Genomic DNA, 19,267 nt, shown 5'->3' with positions numbered 1-19,267 from the left:
GCAAGGAGCATGGCATTCGACATCAACAAACTCCTCCAAAAACACCACAGTTGAACGGGTTGGCTGAAAGAATGAACAGAACTTTAATGGAAAGAGTCAGATGCTTGCTTTCACATTCAAAGTTGCCAAAGGAGTTCTGGGGTGAAGCTCTAGTCACAGCAGCTTATATTCTGAATCTTTCACCATGTGTCCCGCTGGATTACGATGTTCCAGAAAAGGTGTGGTCTGGAAAAGATTGTTCCTACAAACATCTGCGAGTGTTCGGTTGTAAAGCTTTTATCCACATTCCCAGGGATGAAAGATCCAAGCTTGATGTCAAAACCAAAGAGTGCATATTTATTGGTTATGGTCAAGATGAATTTGGCTATAAGTTCTTTGATCCAGTCCAGAAGAAGTTAATCAGAAGCCGTGATGCGGTCTTTATGGAAGACCAACCAATTGAAGACATTGAGAAGTCTGGAAAAGATGCTTCCGGACCTGAAACTAGCTCACCAAGCCTTCAGTTAGTGCCTCCAACTACGGTGCCAAGACAGGTTGGAGAAGAAATTCAAATTGATCAACCAGAGATAGTTGCTCAAGACGCTCCCATTCAGAATGAACCAGTTGATGCTAATGAAGAAGTTCACCATCAACCACCAATTGCAGAACGTTCTCCAGTTCGAACAAGATCCGGTAGAGCCATTCAACGTTCTACCAGATATTCTCCGAATGATTATGTCCTAGTGACTGACGGGGGAGAACTAGAAAGCTTTGAAGAAGCCATGGATGATGAACACAAGCAAAAATGGTTCGAGGCCATGCAAGATAAGATGAAATCCTTGCATGAGAATAAAACTTTTGAGCTGGTAAAGTTGCCTGAAAGCAAGAAAGCTTTGAAGAATAGATGGGTGTTCAGAATCAAGAATGAAGAAGCTAGCTCACAACCAAGATTCAAAGCCAGATTGGTTGTGAAAGGATACAGTCAAAGAAAAGGCATCGACTTTGACGAGATTTTCTCACCGGTGGTGAAGATGACATCCATTCGTACTGTGCTGGGGTTAGCAGCAAGTCAGAACCTGGAGGTTGAGCAAATGGATGTGAAGACTTCCTTCCTACATGGTGATTTGGAAGAAGAAATATACATGGAGCAGCCAGAGGGTTTCAAGAAGAAAGGAAAAGAGGATTATGTTTGCAAGCTAAAAAAGAGTCTATATGGCTTAAAGAAGGTACCAAGGCAGTGGTACAAGAAGTTCGAGTCAGTTATGGGGGAGCAAGGCTACAAGAAGACTACTTCAGATCACTGTGTCTTTGTTCAAAAATTCTCTGATGATGATTTCATTATTTTATTGCTCTATGTGGATGATATGTTGATTGTTGGCAGGAACATCTCCAGAATTAACAATCTGAAGAAACAGTTGAGCAAGTCTTTTGCCATGAAAGACTTGGGGCCAGCAAAACAAATTCTTGGCATGAGAATTATTCGAGACAGAAGCACCAAGAAGATATGGTTGTCGCAGGAGAAGTACATTGAGAAAGTACTTCAAAGGTTTAATATGGATAGATCTAAAATGGTTAGTTGTCCTCTTGCTAATCATTTTAAACTCAGTTCCAAGCAGAGCCCTTCTGCTGAGAAAGAGAAGGAAGAAATGAGCAGAGTTCCATATGCTTCAGCAGTCGGAAGTCTAATGTATGCCATGGTATGCACACGACCAGATATTGCACATGCAGTTAGTGTTGTGAGTAGATTCCTTTCAAATCCAGGAAAGGAACATTGGGAAGCTGTTAAATGGATATTCAGGTATCTTCGCGGTACTTCAAAAATGTGTTTATGTTTTGGAGATACCGAACCAGTGCTAGTTGGCTACACAGATGCGGATATGGCTGGTGATACTGACACAAGGAAGTCTACATCAGGGTACCTGATTACATTTGTAGGGGGAGCTGTGTCATGGCAGTCAAGATTACAAAAGTGTGTCGCACTTTCGACGACTGAAGCAGAATTCATTGCAGCAACGGAAGCGTGTAAAGAGCTATTATGGATGAAGAAGTTCTTTAACAAACTTGGCTTCTGTCAGAAAAAATATCAGTTATTTTGTGGCAGTCAAAGTGCTATTCACCTTGGAAAGAATTCCTCTTTCCATTCCAGATCAAAGCATATTGATGTGAGATATCATTGGATCAGGGATGTGCTAGAGATGAAATTATTACAACTTGAGAAGATCCATACAGATGAAAATGGATCAGACATATTAACGAAAGTTTTACCAAGAGAGAAATTTGAATACTGTCGAATGGCTGCAGGAATTACGATACCCTCATGTAATCGGGAGGGGAGAATTGTTAGTTTGAAGTCCCAATTAAATGAGGGATCATTTATGTAATTTTTATTAATTAGGGACTTATTTATGTAATTTGTAAATAATAATTAAAAAAAATATATATGAAAGTTGGACCACCGAAATTGGTGGTCCAAGTAAATGAAGTTGACCACCGAAATTTCGGTGGTCAACATAATGGGCAGCAGCAATTTGCTGCTGCCTAATTAATTGCCTAGGCCAGCAATAATTGCTGGCCTTGTCTCCTCCTTGGCTATAAGCCAAGGAGATGCTTAATTTTTATTGGATTTTGAGGGAGTAAAAATCCAGAGAGTTGAGGTGAGCCAATTTTGAGAGTTCTCAAAATTGAGAGTGAGTTACGAGAGTCTTTTCAATTTGAGAGTTAGTGATTTGAGGGTAGTTTAATTATTTTCGGGGAGAGACAAAATAGTAAAGATAATTATACTGGGACTCTCAAGCTTGTTCATGGACGTAGTCCGTTAAATTACCGGTGTCACTTTTATTGATTATTTTGCTCGTCAATATATTTACGTGTAAGCCGTTGTTTTCTATCACTAGCTGATGATGCTGAGTCAACAAGCTAGCATGATGCTGAGTCAACAAGTCAACATTGTAAGTCGTTGTTGTTTTCTATTACAAAAATGATGCTGGGTAATCAAGAATGGTGCTGAGTTATCAAGTCAGCATAATTGTAAGCCAACCAGTCAGCATGATTGTAAGTAATCAAGTCAGCATGAGTAATTCAACAAGTCGGTATAATGTTGAGTTATCAAGTCAGCATGGTTGTGGGCAGCATGATACTGAGGTGTTAATACAGGTCAATATGTTTGTGCTGTGTTCAGGACAACATGGTCTTGTTGTGTTACCACTGGTCATTAGGTTTTGCTGAGTTAGTACATTTTGAGTAAGGATATTTTGGGTATTTTCACAATCTTGTAAAGGCTATAAAAGGTCTGGGTTGGGAAGTAGTTTTAATACGAGAGATTATCTTAGACTAAGTCATTAGTGTACACTGTGATATACTGAGTTGGGGATTGGGAAAACACGAGAGTTTCTGGAGAGGAAACTGTTTCAATCTTGTTGTAATCTCCATTGATTAGTGAAGTTGCTGGATGTAGGCAGTTAAGCCGAACCAGGGTAAATTCTGTGTGTATTCTTTTGATTGTTGTTTCAAGATCCAATCTGTGATCTTTGTGAACTTTGTTTATCTGTGTGGTTGATTGATCGTTCGAAGTATAGTTCAACAATTGGTATCAGAGCTAATCAAGAATAGAGCAATGGGTTTTACAAAGATCGAGATCGAGCGTTTCAATGGTAAGGGAGATTTTGCTCTATGGAGACAGAGGATGAAAGCAATCTTGGTTCAAATGAAGGTTGTGAAGGCTCTGAAGGGCGAGAAGGAACTTCCGGCGACAATGACGAAGGAGGAGAAAGAAGATCTTCTTGAATTGGCTTACAGTACGATCGTCCTGTATCTTGGCGACAAGGTGTTGAGAGAAGTCTCGAAGGAAACCTCGGCTGCTGGGGTTTGGCTCAAGCTTGAACAGTTGTACATGACGAAGACACTCACCAATCGGGTTTATCTTAAGGGAAAGCTTTTCGGCTTCAAGATGAACGAGGACAAGCCAGTTGAAGACTATCTTGATGATTTCTCAAAGATCATAATTGACCTAGAGAACATAGAGGTAAAGATTGATGATGAAGATCAGGCCATAATGATCTTGAATTCTTTACCCCATTCTTTTAGTCATTTCGTTGAAACCATGAAGTACGCTAGAGAAACACTAAGTCTGAAAGAAGTTCTTATGGCGCTAAAGTCAAAACAGATTGAGGCCAGCACCAACACTGAATCTGCAGAAGGATTGCTTGTTCGTGGAAGGTCTGAGAAAAAGGACTCTCACAAGCCAAAGAACAAGAACAGCAAAAGGTCCAAAACTCCATCCTCAAGCAATAAAGAAGGCAAGGTCTACAAGTGTTTCCATTGCCATAAGAAAGGACATTTCAGGAAAAACTGTCCTGAGAGGAAGAAGAGTCAAGGTCAGCCTAAAGATCAAGGCGAAGCCGCTGTGGTAGAAGAAGGTTATGAGAGCGCTGAGGTCCTTGCTGTCACTGATAAAGGTCCAAACACTGACTGGATCTTGGACAGCGGATGTACGTGTTGGTCCCTAATAATTAGTTCCAAGGGGGGGGGGGGGGGGGTTAGGAACTAATGTAACTTTTTCACTCTTAATTATGCTGACTTAAAGTTATTTTAAGAGTTTGATAACTCAGTATGTAGGTCAGCACGGGTGAATGGTTAGTCAGACAGTTTTAGTACTTATGCTGACTAAGACTGCTTAACTTAAGAGTTAGGAATTGACACTTGAAGAGTCAGCTCTCAACTCAGCACTCAATATTTACTCAGTTTCTATTTTAACAAATTTATAAGTTGAGTAAACACAACAAGAAACACATATGCATACAGATATATATATTTAGAGAGAGAGTTTAGAAATTACTCAGCACGACTTATCCTGGTTCGGCCTCTCTGCCTACGTCCAGTCCTCAGTTCGTCCTGGGATTTTCAATCCAATACTGAGCTCTTTCAAGGTAGAGCACAAACCCTTTACAAGGCAGTGAGTATGCAAGAGTATGTCCTCTATTCGTCTACTCAGCTCCTACTAAGCACTACAACCCAGTACTTAGATTTTGCTACCACTGAATACTTACAACCAAGTATTCAGCCTAACACTCTCAATATTACAATTGATAAAGAAACTGTTCTCTATTAGATAAAGAACACTTTAGAAGATTACAATGAATCATTCTAGCATTTACACGAAAATGGAAAGCTTGGTGTAAGATCTCTTTTGTTGTTGAGTGCTTTTCAGATTTTTCTATATTGTATTTTTCGCTGCAAGTCTTAGCTTTTATCCAAGGACTCTGATTGTCCTTTTATAGGTGAAGGATCTGATGTTTGGATCCTTTGATGATGATGTAGCCGTTGAATCCAAAACGACTCTTTTTGGGGAACATCTTCTGGAAATCTGCAGTCTGCTCGCCATTCCTTGGTTCTGCGTTTCTTCAGGTGTCAGGTTGTCTTTTTCTGTTTTGTTTGTTTGTGCCAGTTGTCTGTTTCAATAATCCAACATCCCATGACTCTTGGAATTAGTCGTTTTAGGTTTCTTCGAGGTTCTATCTTGTTGCAGACGATTGGCAGACTTGTCGTTTTAACAAACCGAAACCTTCATGCTGTCCTGACATTGATATACATGTATTTACTCAGCTTCGATCATTCTCTTTGATTCTTATGGTTCATGATGAGCTTTACCAAGGTCAGCTCTGTTTTGTTTTCTGAACTATAACTTAACTCAGCTTCTCTTCTGTCATGCTGAGTTCGTTGCTACTCAGCTTTGTTTGACCTGTCTTTTACTTTATATATTTTTGCACTCAAGATTCAACAAACACATTAGTACAATTAAATCAAAACATCTAAATTTAATTGCCTCTTAATCATGGATGATTTTGTCAAATCAAAATCTTGTGGAAAGGTGTTTCAATAAACTCCCCCATTTTGATGTTGGCAAAATACATGATTATGGAACTCAGTTACAAGTTGCCCCATGATTGATTTTATTTTCCATGTGGAAGCTGCTCCCCCGTAAGGGTTGCATCTATTTCTGAATTTTTCATGTTTTTGTTTCGAAATAAACTCAGGATGTGTGGCTAGATATGGCCTTAGTGCGTCTTGAGTTTTAATGTTTGAGTACTTAGTTTGGTTTATTCATTAAATGCTTAGTATTTAGTTTGCATAATTCTGGATAGATGAGTCATAGCTGAGAACCAGATTCATTAAGGCATACGAAGTAGAGTATGATGCCTAACACAAAAGATGCCTACCAAACACACAACAGATTTTTAAAAAACAACAACAAAAACTTAAATTTCTCTAAACTTAAAATTCACTTGGGCTAGTTCCCTGGTTAACATGAACTTGGGCTAGGTAAGATAAAAAATAATGAGCTGGTGCGTTGACTTTTGAGTTGACCGGTCATTTAAACCGGCTATACACCAAAGTGGGAGGTCACCTATAAGTTCGTACATATTAGTAAGACAAATTGAAGGTTGTACACCAAAGTGTGAAATTTGGTAGAGGTTGTACACCGTTGATGAAATTCACCCCTACTTATCATGCCCAATTGTGAGCACAGCCGGTGCAGCCTATGTGCTCTCCTCAGTTAAGACTACTCGTGGTGACAACGTTTCTGTTTCGCAAACTCGAATTGAAGGAGGTGCCAAGGCTGTTCTCACCAATGGGGGCAACGAGTTCGTGTTATCTATTCTCGAGCTTCTGTGTATTTCTGGTTTGATGTAGAACATACATGACGATCATTTTAACCGTAGCATATTTATTCACGAATTTTCTTATGTCAAAAAATCAAATTTATTGTTATGCCGTTGAAATCCATGTTGACGAAAATCAGTTATAAATTGATTAAAAACTCTTAACAAAAAAAAATGATTTCTACCGATTAAGGTTGATTTGAGTGGTTAAGGGCTTCAAATTGTTTAAGCTACATTTCGAGTTTTTTAATAATGATCTTACATTCAGCAGAGTAAAGATAAAATGGGATGACTTCTTTTAGAAAATTAAATTAACTGTTACATAACCAAAACAAAACTGTTACATAACCAAAACAAAGCTGATACAAACATGAGCAATTTGCTCTTCAATCGGCCACGAGTTGTTTTATTAGTTGTTTGGAGCAAAACAACAAATAACAACTCTAAAAGGGTGAAACAAACACTTTTTAATATTTTTAATGGAATAAGAGTCAAATTTAACCGTAACATATTTCAAGCGAAGTGCAGTTTTAGCCTTAAATATGAAACTGTGGAAATTTAACTTTAACGTTTCCATGTAAGATCAATTTTTAGTGATGCACTATCGAAAATTTGAAAAGCTTGGTTCGGATATTATTTAACTGTCACATCAGACTTTTCAAATAAGTTTGTTGATAAATTGAACATTTTTGGAAATTTTTTGTTGGTTTTTTTGTACCTATATTAATAACACATTAAATATTTTAGGCAATTTGAAAGAAAAAAAATTGTGATTAACTTATACGTAGCATATTTAAAATTTAGCATTTTAAAATATATTTTTTTGTTTAGTAATACACTAAATATATTAGACATAATTGATATTTGGAAGGTCTGAAGTGACAGTTAAATACCAGTCGAACCAGTCTTTTCTAATTTTCTATAACGCATGGCTATAATTGATGTTACTTGAAAACATTAGGATTCAATTTGCATTGTTTCATTCGCTAATGCTAAATCTGTACTTTTTAAAAATATTAGTGTTAAATTAGTCTTTATCTCCATTTTTATTACACAAAATCATCACAATAACAACATTACATCATTATATGCAATGGTGGTAATTTCACCATAATATATTCGTACCAGAAACTCATTACAATTACAACATTACATCACTACAAGAAAGAAAGAAAAAACATATATACTAATACTATAGAGCAAAACATAAATTTTTCTTACTTTAATGAAACCTATGAAAAAAATTCCACCAAATATTCTCCTAAATTGTAAAGAGAACGAAAATAAAAGTGTCTCCATCTCCTGACGAAAACAAGAGAACCTACCACACTCCAGAATCCAAATACAAACCCAAAAACCATGCTTGCGTAAAACCATATATCTACTTCATCTTCATTCTCGTCTTTTTCTTCAAAATCAGGCTCATCGTTATCCACTGTACAATTCTTAATGAGAGGAAGCCCACAAAGTTGATTGCCCATAAAACTGGAAGAATCAAAACTTTGCAATTGAGTCCCTAAAGGAATTCTACCTGTCAAATCGTTGTAAGAAAGATCCAATGTACCAAGAAATGTCAAGGTAGACATGCTCTCTGAGGAATTTCACCAGAAAGTTTATTGCGAGAGAAGTCGATAGCTTCCAATGCTTTCATGTCACCTATGTTATTGGGGATCCTTCCCGTTAAAGCATTTTGTGACAAATTCAATGATAATAATTCTACAAGGTTTGTTATTTCTGTAGGAATTTCTCCTGAAAAATTGTTGTTGGAAAGATCTATACTTCTTACTAATCTAAGATTGGTGCTATACTCCATGACTTTTCCCTTCATCGCTAAAAAGCCACTCTCCCTAAATAAAAAACCATTGGTAAAAGTATAAAATACTACTGTATAATCATTCCTAATAGCCATTTTGGTAAAATTACTGAAGCAACTTGGTATTGTGCCAGATAACCCATTATGAGCAAGGTCCAAGATGTGTAATGAAACCAAATGACATAGCTCCTTAGGTATGTAGCCATCAAACTTATTTTCATGTAACATGAGAATGCTCAAATTAGCAAATCCATCTCCGATCCATGTTGGAATGCTTCCAACCAAATTGTTTTCACTAAAGTCAAGTATGAACAAGTTTTTACAATTTTGAATTGTAGATGGTATTTCACCAGAGAGATTATTATTGCGAAGGTGAAGATATTTAAGGGAACTTAGAGTTCCAATTGAGTTGGGAATATTGCCACTAAACCTGCTTAATTTTAGTCTTACCAAAATTTTCCAAATGCTCCAACAATCTGGTATCTCACCATGAAAGAAGTTTCTTTCAAGATTAAGAACTTGCATTTGCTTTTCCTCGTCCATCTTGTTGCATAAAAAGTTAAAGATAGATCTCGAAAATGAAGAGAGATCTAATGCACTGACATTTGGAGAAAAATAAGGTATTGATCCATTGAAATTATTGGAACTCAAATCAAATCAATGACGAGAATCCAACAAAAGGGATATTTGGAATGGAACCATGCACTTGGTTATGAGAAAAGTTTAAATATATATAATTTTGGAAAGAATCCCAACACCAAAAAGGAATTGGAGTTGAAATCCCAGAGTTGGATAAATCCAAATCTATCAAATGCTTTAATAGACGAAGCCACTTAGGGAATTGAGATCCAACTTGCCATGATCCTAAACCAAGATATCGAAGTTGAAGAGGAGGAATCCAATTGGAGCTAACTCTCAATGCAATGTTATTCCCGGATGCATAAAAACCAACCAACCCTATGAGATTTGCAAAGTAGAGATGAGAAACCTGAGGTTGAACCTGGCACCGATTTTTTATTGCTAAGGTCTACATATTTTAAGGAATTCATTTGTTCCAAAAATAAAGGAATTGAACCTGAGATTGAATTACGTGATATCTCAAAGGTAATAAGATTCTTCATATATCTGATTTCATCTGTCAAATGACCAGATAATTCACAATGAGCCAAAGTTAACCATTGTAGCCCATCAGAGACACATCCTGTAGATAGAATTTCCAAGATATCATTTATTTTCTGGTTCAATTTGAGATATGAAAGATCAAGTGACTTTAAACTGCAAAAATTTCTAAATGAATTTGGAATTCCTTTTTCAAATTCAAACTCATCATTGTATGACATGTCAAGGGTAATGAGAGAAGTCAAGTTTCCAATGCGACTTGAAATTCGACCTTGCAACCGATTAAAATTTATGTTGAGGAGTTGCAGATGAGTTAAGTCATACAACCAGTTGGGTATGGAAGAATTGAAATTATTGCCAGACAAATGGAGTTCCCTAAGGAAAGGAGAAGTCAGATTTTGAAGACCACTTGGTATTGGACCTTTAAAATAATTGAATGAGAGATCAAGGACCAAAAGAGAAGATAAGTTGAGACTAGGAAGATTTGTAGGATTGAAAATAGAAAGACTACACCCAGTGCAATTCAAGTAAAGCAGGTAGGGAATAGATCACCTTTAACCAATCAAAAGATTGACTGAGGTTCACATGAGTCATATCCAGAAATTCCAAAGAAGAAATACTAGAAATCCAATTTAAATTCTCAACATAAAGATCATACTGGTAATTTTCAAGATTGAGATAGTGTAAATTGGAGAGATTTCCAAGCTGAGGAGGAACCAAAGAATTTAGGAACCGAAATACCTCCAAAATCATTATTGCTCAAGTCCAAGTAGTTCAAATGTTTCAACTCAAGCAAAGAAGCACTCACCTTTCCACCAAATGCTGACTTCCTATGGTATTCTTCATACTTTGAATCATCAGAATAAGGACCATAAAACTCTTCAAAAGAAAGAGTTCTGAGATGAAGCTCCTTAACACGAGCATTAATATTGTTGCAAACAATTCCGATCCAACTGCAGCAATTAGATTCATCAGAAACCCAATCGAAAAGACGATTAGAAGGATCAGAGAGACCATTCTTAAGACAAGTAGAAGTCATTTTTTATAAATGAATACAGAAATATATTTTTAATGATGAGAAATGATTGCTATTTAATACTTTAACATGTACAGTGTTTAGTCAAGGAAGAATGGTGTTTTTCATGTGAAATATGAATACTCAATAGATGTCTTTTTGCATGTCAAGAAAACGAGACTCTCGTTGCTATTGATTGATCATTATCATTGTGGGCAAATTACACCCATGACCACTGAACTTTATAAATTTTAATATTATGGCAATTGAACTTCAATTCTTAATAATATGGTTACTGAATTTTACATTTTTTAATACCGGTGGCCATTCAACGCCTCAAAACAACTGTTGGCGGTCTCAAAATAAAAATTCGAAGAGTTAATGATATATTCTAAGGAACTTTAATTCTTTGAAAATTTTCGTTTTGAGGTCATTTAGGTGTTGTTTGGTTATGAGAGAGAGTGGATTTTTATAGCGAAAAAACTTCAAAAATGTGATTTTGGAAAATAAAAAATACGGTTTCATGGTAAATGTCGTTCTGAACAACTTTAATTCTTAAATATATGCATTTTGAGGAGTTACTTAAAGTTGAATTGCCACCGGTGTTAAAAGGTCTAAAATTCAGTGACTATATCTTTAAGAATTGAAGTTCAGTGGCCACAATGTTAAAATGGGTAAAGTTCAGTGGCCATGGGTGTAATTTATCCTATTTTAATATTTTGGCTACTGAACTTCAATTCTTAACGGTATGACCACAAAACTTTATATTTTTGAACACCGGTGACCACTTAACATCTCAAAACAATCGTTGACGGCCTCAAAATAAAAAATCCGAAGAGTTAATTATTCTTAAAAAAAATTTAAGTCATTTAGGTGTTGTTTCGTTATGAAAGGGAGTGAATTTTTAGGGAGAGAAGGGTAAAAAAAGTGATTTTAGAAAATAAAAAATATGGTTTCATGGTAATGTCGTTTTGAACAACTTTAATTTTTAAATATTTTTAATTTTACAGTCGTTAACGATCATTTTGATGAGTTAGTTAACATTGAGTGGCTAGTAATATCAAAAAGTATAAAGTTGAGTAACTTTTATATTAAGTTTGAAGTTCAGTAGTCATATTATTATTAAAAAGAGAAAGTTCAGTAGCCATGGTGTAATTTACCCATTAATCTTAATAAAAAAAACGCATACAAAAAGCACGTTGAGATTTTATTTTTTTATGATAATTTTATTATTCTCTGAATTTGTCTAAAAAGACTAATTGGTTTTTTGAATTTCTAAAATATCATGATAGCCTTTTGAACTTGTGTAAAATATTTCGTTAACCTCTTGAATTTGCATAAAATATAGGGATAAGGTACCAAAATAGGGTTAAGGTTTTGGGAGAAGTACCAATTTAGGCTCAACGTTCAAAATAATATCAATATAGGCTTAACGTTTACAACATAATATCAATTTATGCTTAACGTTTACAATATAGTATCAATTTAGGCCACACGTACAAAATAGCACCAATATAAGCTTAACGTTTACAAAATAATACGAATTTAAGCTTAACGTTTACAAAATATATACAATTTAAGCTAAACGTTATAATTAAATTAATCATATTATATTCTTTCCCTATTAACTTCCTATGTTATCTTTTTATTTAGTTCTATATTCTTATTTATTATAATACAATTAATTAGTATTTTTATTCATTAAGATCTTAGGTGCTGTTTGATAAAACTGAAAATTAAGTACTGAAAAAATAAGTACTGAATTTTAAGTGCTGAATATTATAAGTGCTGAAAATATTGAGTGATATAATTATTATAAAAATATTAGTTGATAATATTTAACTTAAAATGTTAAGTTAAATATTTTGACTTACCAAAATAAGTGTTTTTAACTTAATTTATTAATTTAAGTGGTGGAGAAATAATTGTTATCAAACGCACTTAAATGAAATAAGTGCTTAATATTTTAATTTAATTTAAGTTATACTTGTATTTCATCGATGATTCTATGACTACTAAATTTCATTGCTCATGTAATATATGCAAACTAGTTAAAATAATATTGATATATGTCGGTTTTCGAAATATTATGGATATTCAATTACTTTTAGTTTGCATATATTACATGAGCCATGTAATTTAGAAGTCATGGAATGGTTGATGAAAAACAAATATAAGGCTTTAATAGGCAAGAATACTAATTAATGTATTATAATAAATAAAAAATAGAACTAAATAAAAAGATAACATATAAAGTTAAGGTGTCTTCTATAATATGGTTAATTTAATTATGACGTTTAACTTAAATTGGATATATTTTGCAAACGTTAAGCTTAAATTCGTATTATTTTGTAAACGTTAAGTCTATATTAGTGCTATTTGTATGTGATGCCTAAATTGATGCTATATTGTAAACGTTGAGCCTAAATTGATATCATGTTGTAAACGTTAAGCTTGTACTATTTTGAACGCTGAGCCTAAATTGGTATTTCCCTAAAAACCTTAGGCCTATTTTAGTACCTTATCCCTATTAATATAATTAATTGATCACTCGGTTGCAAAAAAAGTAAGTTAAATGCGGAAAATATAGTACACGTGTCTTAGAATGTAATTATAGAATTCAAGAATAGAGTAAAAATGAAGTTATTACTTGCTCAATTATAAACCTTGTATTCTCTAATATTACAACCGAAATACCCCGATCTTAATTGTTTTACTTTTTTTAAGACGCGCACAATATATTTTCCGCATTTAACTTACTTTTTTTGCTATCGAGTGATCAATTTATTACATTTTATGCAACTTCATGGGGCTAAATGAATATTTTATATAAATTCAGGGGGCTGTTGTAATACTTTAGAAGTTCTGGGGACCAATCAACCTTTTTTAACAAGTTCAGGAGGCAAATGATGTATTAAGCCTTTATGATTTATCATGATAATTATCATGTTATTGAAACCGGAAATATAAAATAACTAGTAATGATAGGAGTTAAGGGTTTAAGGTTCAATCGAAGTTAAACCGAAATTGAATTGAAGTTTAAAAGATTCTCTAAAAATTATTAATTGTTAGTTTTATTTATGACCCGTTTGATTTACTTACTGTTTGATGTTGATGTTTGCTGTTGGAAAAACTGTTTTTCTAAAAAGCAAAGATTCACTGCTTTTGTGAAATGTTACTTTTTCAGGTGTAAAAGACAAACAGAAGGTCCCGACCAAACACCTAAAACTCTTCATTTTGAAGTGAAAAGGCAATTAGGAGTATGAAAAAGAACAACCAAACACCCCTTAACCTTTTAATATAGAAAACATTAATAAAATTAAAAATTTCGTCTCAAATTTTAATTGATTGACAAATTCTATAAAGACTCGACATAAAACTTGAAATCCACCAAGAAATGAAGAGAATAATTTATGAATAAAAATTGCACAACTAATCTTAAAATACACTTTTTGTAGATTGAAAATAGGATATATCGAAATATAAAATCAAAAACTTAATTGGAAATTATAAATATTGAATTATAAATTTTTTTTTAAGTATTGTAGAATTATAAATTCGAAAGTAAAAGAGTTAATATCTGCGTATCACTATGGAAAAAACTGAAAATATGAGTAAAGATTAAAGTAATAAGGAGCCGTTTGTTTTAGGGGTTTCAGGAAAGAGTACGAGAAAGAGTCGGTTTCATTCCTTTTGTTGTTGTTTGTTTTATATATTCAATAATTCTTTTTACAATTTTTTAGTATTGGGTTTACCCCTAACTCCTCTAATCTCATCCTCCAACCCCCCTAAACATCTACTCTCCTTATAAAATTTTATTTTAGTCCATATATTTATTTATTTTTACTTTTTTAATCCTTAGATTAATTTTACTTTTGATCCTTATACTTATATATTATTTATTTATTTATTCTCCAATTTTTTTGACTAATTTTTACTTTCTTATTGTTATTTTGATCTTTATATTTATTTTTATTTTTTTATCCCTAGACTAATATAACTTTTGATCCTTATACTTATTTATTTTTATTTTTTTATCCTGAAAAATAATTTTGACAAATATTTTTCTTTTATCATCTTATTCTGTTTTGGTATTTATTTTTAATTATTTTAAAATTATTATTTTCTTTTTAAAATAGAATATTTATACATTTTTATTTATTTATTTTATTTCAGTTTCTTCAGTTTCATCGTCTTTTGATTTTAATGGTTGAATAAATTGATTTTCATTCCAGTTTATTATCTCATTTGAACCGAATAGCCACAAAATGAATCATGGATATATCATTTCCTTTGTGGAACTGAAACAAACAAAGAAATAAATTCATCATTCTATTCCTTTCTCCTTGTTTCCCTTTCATGATTCTATTATGTTACCCTTGTGCGAACCAAACGCCCCCTAAAGTTTTTGTAATGCATAAACTCTCAAATTCCCAAGAAACTTATTTAGTAATTAATTCATTAACGAGTTATTAAAAAATAATAGTAAAATCCACCTTAAATTGTGATTTTCTTAAAAACATAGAGCTAAAATTTTGATCCGTGAAACCAGCTAACCCGTGATTTGTTTTTCGGTTTAACGGTTCAACCGATCGGTTCAATGGGTTTTAAACGGGTTTCAATAATGTTTTATTTTACGTACCTCCGAACCGATTTGCCTACCAGGTCCAGTTCAGCCGGTCAAGTCGATCCGGATTGTTTTAGTATAACGGTAGTCTTAGGGTGTTTGTTTACTCCATTTTCACCTCTTATTTTCCATTTCGTTTTTCATATTGAAAATGAGAGTTTTAGGTGTATTGTTAAGAAGCAATAGTTTATCTTTCATATATGAAAAGTAGTTTTTATAAAAGTACGGAATCTCTGCTTTTAACACAGCAAACTATAATGGCAACAACAACAAATATCAGATAAACCAAACCAACATTTAATATTCACTATTTTAAAGTTAGAATCTGAAATAGTATTATAGGCTAGGCTTATTGTATTAAGCCGGCATGCCACACGATTAGAAGGATCAGAGAGACCATTCTTAAATTGTAAAAGAGCATTTCTCTCGCTATCAATGCAACCCTCAGAACAAAGACTTGCTATGAAAAAGAAGAAGAGAATGAAAGCAGTAAGACAAGTAGAAGTCATTTTTTATAAATGAATATAGAAATATATTTTAAAGTTGAGAAATGATTGCTATTTAATACTTTAACATGTGAATGTTTAGTCAAAGTCTTTTATGACCCACAAATGTGAAAGGAAGAATGGTGTTTATGACTCACAAATGTGAAAAGAAGAATGATGTTTTTCATGTGAAATATGAATACTCAATAAATGTCTTTTTGCATGTCAAGAAAACGGCGTTGCTATTTATTGATCATTATCATTGTGGGTAAATTACATAAAGACTGAACTTTACCAATTTTAATATTATGAGTATTGAACGTTAGTTCTTAATGGTAAGGTTTCTGAACTTTATACTTTTTAATATGGATGGTCACTCAACACCTCAAAACGATCGTTGACAGCCTTAAAATAAAAATTCGAAGAGTTAATGATATTCTAAGGAACCTTAATTCTTAAAAAATTTCATTTTGAAGTCATTTAGGTGTTGTTTGGTTATGAGAGAGAAAACTTCAAAAATCTGATTTTGGAAAATAAAAAATATTGTTTCATGGTAAACGTGGTTCTGAACAACTTTAATTCTTAAATATATGCATTTTGAGGTTTTTAACGGTCATTTTGAGGAGTTAGTTAAAGTTGAATTGTCACCGGTGTTAAAAAGTCTAAAGTTCAGTGATTATACCTTTAAGAATTGAAGTTCAGTGGCCACAATGTTAAAATGGATAAAGTTCAATGGTCATGGGTGTAATTTATCTTATTTTAATATTGTGGCTATTGAACTTCAATTCTTAACAGTATGACCAGAACTTTACATTTTTTAACATTGATGGCCACTTAACGTCTTAAAACGATCATTGAACGCTTCAAAAAAAAATTCTAAGAGTTCATGATATTCTAAGGAACTTTAATTCTTGAATTTTTTTTTTTGTTTTATGGTGATTTAGGTGTTGTTTGGTTATGAGTGAGAGTGAAAACATTATATCTAGACTATGTTTGTGTGACTTTTCCAAAATACCCTCGCCCTTTCATCTTCCCCTTCCACATTCTTTTCCTTACGCGAACGATTGCTCCCCCGACCTTTGATCTTTCTCTCTTCCTTTATATTTTGCGAAATCTGCACCATTTCTCCACATCACCGTTCTTTCTCTTCTTCCAGTCTCCATCTCTTGATTCTTCATCTTCCTAATCCAAGAAAACGAAGTCATGGTTCTTCATCTTCCTGTTCCTGCTCGTTTCTTGATTTCTTTTTCCTTGTGACCATCGAAGAAATGGTTATTCTACGTTATTTTCATTTTTTTCCCAGTTTATCATTTTGTTATTGACGATTTTAATGGTGAAAGGTACGAAAAATGTAAGTATTTACTGTTGTCTCTACGTTTTCTAAAAAGCACTTCGCTTAATCTGGTTTCGTAAAGATCCGTGATGAGAAAAAGTCTGAAACGTGACGATCTATCAATAACAATGGAAAACATTTGTCAAGCTTATTTGGAATCTCAAAATGACAAAAGGATAAGGAATTACTGTGAAACATTAACATCATGACAGCTCATACTCATTGAAGAAGATGCAACCCTATAAAGATTTTTTACCCAATTTACGTTGATCTGCTTTTTCTTTATTAAGCTATTTTTGAATAAAAAAACAAGATCATTCTCTATCAATCACGTGAAAATCCAGCATATGGGTTCCATCATTTTGATATTCAAACAAATAAAATTAAAAAACAATAAAGTTTTTTTGATTGAAAGCCTGCTGCATGAGAGAGGGTCGACATCCCAACTATGTTGGCACCCCGAGCCGCAAACCCAAACCAATATTATTAAAGAGAAACCAAAAAATTACAAAGAATGTTGAAAGAACAGAAGCTAAGAAACTAAGCAAAGCGGTAAACAAGTCGTTTGCTCAAATTACAAAAGTAAGCCGAATTACACAAATCCGGAATTGTGTCCCACCAGTTTTCTCTTGTGCTAGTTCGAGCGAAGTTTGCGAGCAGATCTGCAACCTGATTCCCCTCTCTATAAATATGTGAAACTACGAAAGTTATCGAGTCGATTTGCCGAAGGCATTGAAGCCATTGCGTCTGAATCCTCTATGGGACTAGACCCTTTCTACTACGAAAGAGATTGACCACAAATGTAGAGTCGCTCTCGAGCCAGAGCTTTGTCCAACCAAGGTTGCAGGCCTTGTCAATACCGTAAATTGTTGCATTTAATTCTGCTGCATATGAAAGACAATCCTCAAAACGGACAGCAAACGCTCCCTCAAAACCAAACTGAGATCTCAATATACCCCCTCCGCTAGCAGAGCCAGGACTGCCCGAAACCGACGCATCCGTGTTCAGTTTGATCCAACCCGGCGGTGGAGACTGCCAACAGATCGGGATGATCCTCGGGGCTCTATGTGTTCGTTGTTGAATGCTGAGTTCCTGAATGACATGAAGCTCAGAAACCGAATTCCACATGCCCCATGTAGCGAGTTTGTCTGATTCCCGGATGTAATCCCAGAGGCGACGGAGCGCAGAGAATATGTTTGGGGGGTCATCTTCAAATATTGCGTGATTTCTTAGGTTCCAAATCAACCACACAGCACTAACGATTGCCGCAGCCCATATCGTGGCCATCTGAGGGCTAAAACGCTGCTTTGCAACTTCATTAAGCAGAACAACCAGTGAATCATTAGTGTTAATCCGCCTGCCAAAGAGTTTGCTGATCCCTCCCCAAATCTGCTGCGAGAACTGACAGTTGGTAAACAAGTGATCAGCTGTTTCCTGAGAGTTACTGCATAGAACACATTTTGATACTATCTGAATACCCCTGTGATGCAGCCTATCATGAGTAGGGAGCTTACCAAAGTATTCACGCCAACAAACCATAGAACGGGACGGTGGGATGGTTCGCTGCCAGATAAAGGTACACCATCTCTGGCGTAATTCCGGTGGTCTCAGCCAGGCATAAAAGAGCTTAGCGGAGAGAGTACCAGTGACAGAAGGCATCCAGATGCAGGTGTCCGCAAGCTCTGTGTTCGTTCTGAAATTGAGGACGCGGGTCAGAATATCAGGATGCAACGGAGGCAAGTCCCGCCAGCCATTATTAGAGAGGAAGTCACTAACCCTCGACTTGCATTTCCGTTTAGCAGCTGCACTTAAGCCCACTTGATCCGCGACAGTAGGTGAGATCCATTGACCATTCCAAAAGCTCAGGTTTGATTCACTGCCGATCCACCAAGTACTGTGTTCTAACAGCAGGCTATGAATCCGACGAACAGATCCCCAGATTGACGAGTTCACCACTACTCTAGGCAAGCCAATAGAGCTTATGAACCGACCCCGAAGGAGGTTGAAGCAAGGTGACTTCTCCTGTATGATACCCCAAGCAAGCTTACCAAGCAGAGCCGTGTTAAAAGATGCAATATCCTTAATCCTGATACCACCTGCTTTAAAAAGCCAACAACAATTCCGCCAAGGTACACACATGAACTTCCGTCCATCAACCGATCCTGTCCAAATAAAATTCTTCATAGATTTAGAGAGATGCATGAGGAAAGAAGAGGGCCATTTATAAACCAGAAACG

At 34.7% G+C, this 19,267-nt stretch overlaps 1 pseudogene; it reads right to left on the bottom strand.

Annotated features, from left to right (window-relative positions):
- Nucleotides 1-7,769: 7,769 nt before the first annotated feature.
- LOC136222826 (receptor-like protein EIX2) lies at nucleotides 7,770-10,609 on the bottom strand (annotated as a pseudogene).
- Nucleotides 10,610-19,267: the final 8,658 nt, after the last annotated feature.

This window comes from Euphorbia lathyris, chromosome 3 (genome assembly GCF_963576675.1).
Source record: "Euphorbia lathyris chromosome 3, ddEupLath1.1, whole genome shotgun sequence".
NCBI lineage: Eukaryota > Viridiplantae > Streptophyta > Magnoliopsida > Malpighiales > Euphorbiaceae > Euphorbia > Euphorbia lathyris.
This window is presented reverse-complemented; position numbering and strand designations above follow the sequence as displayed.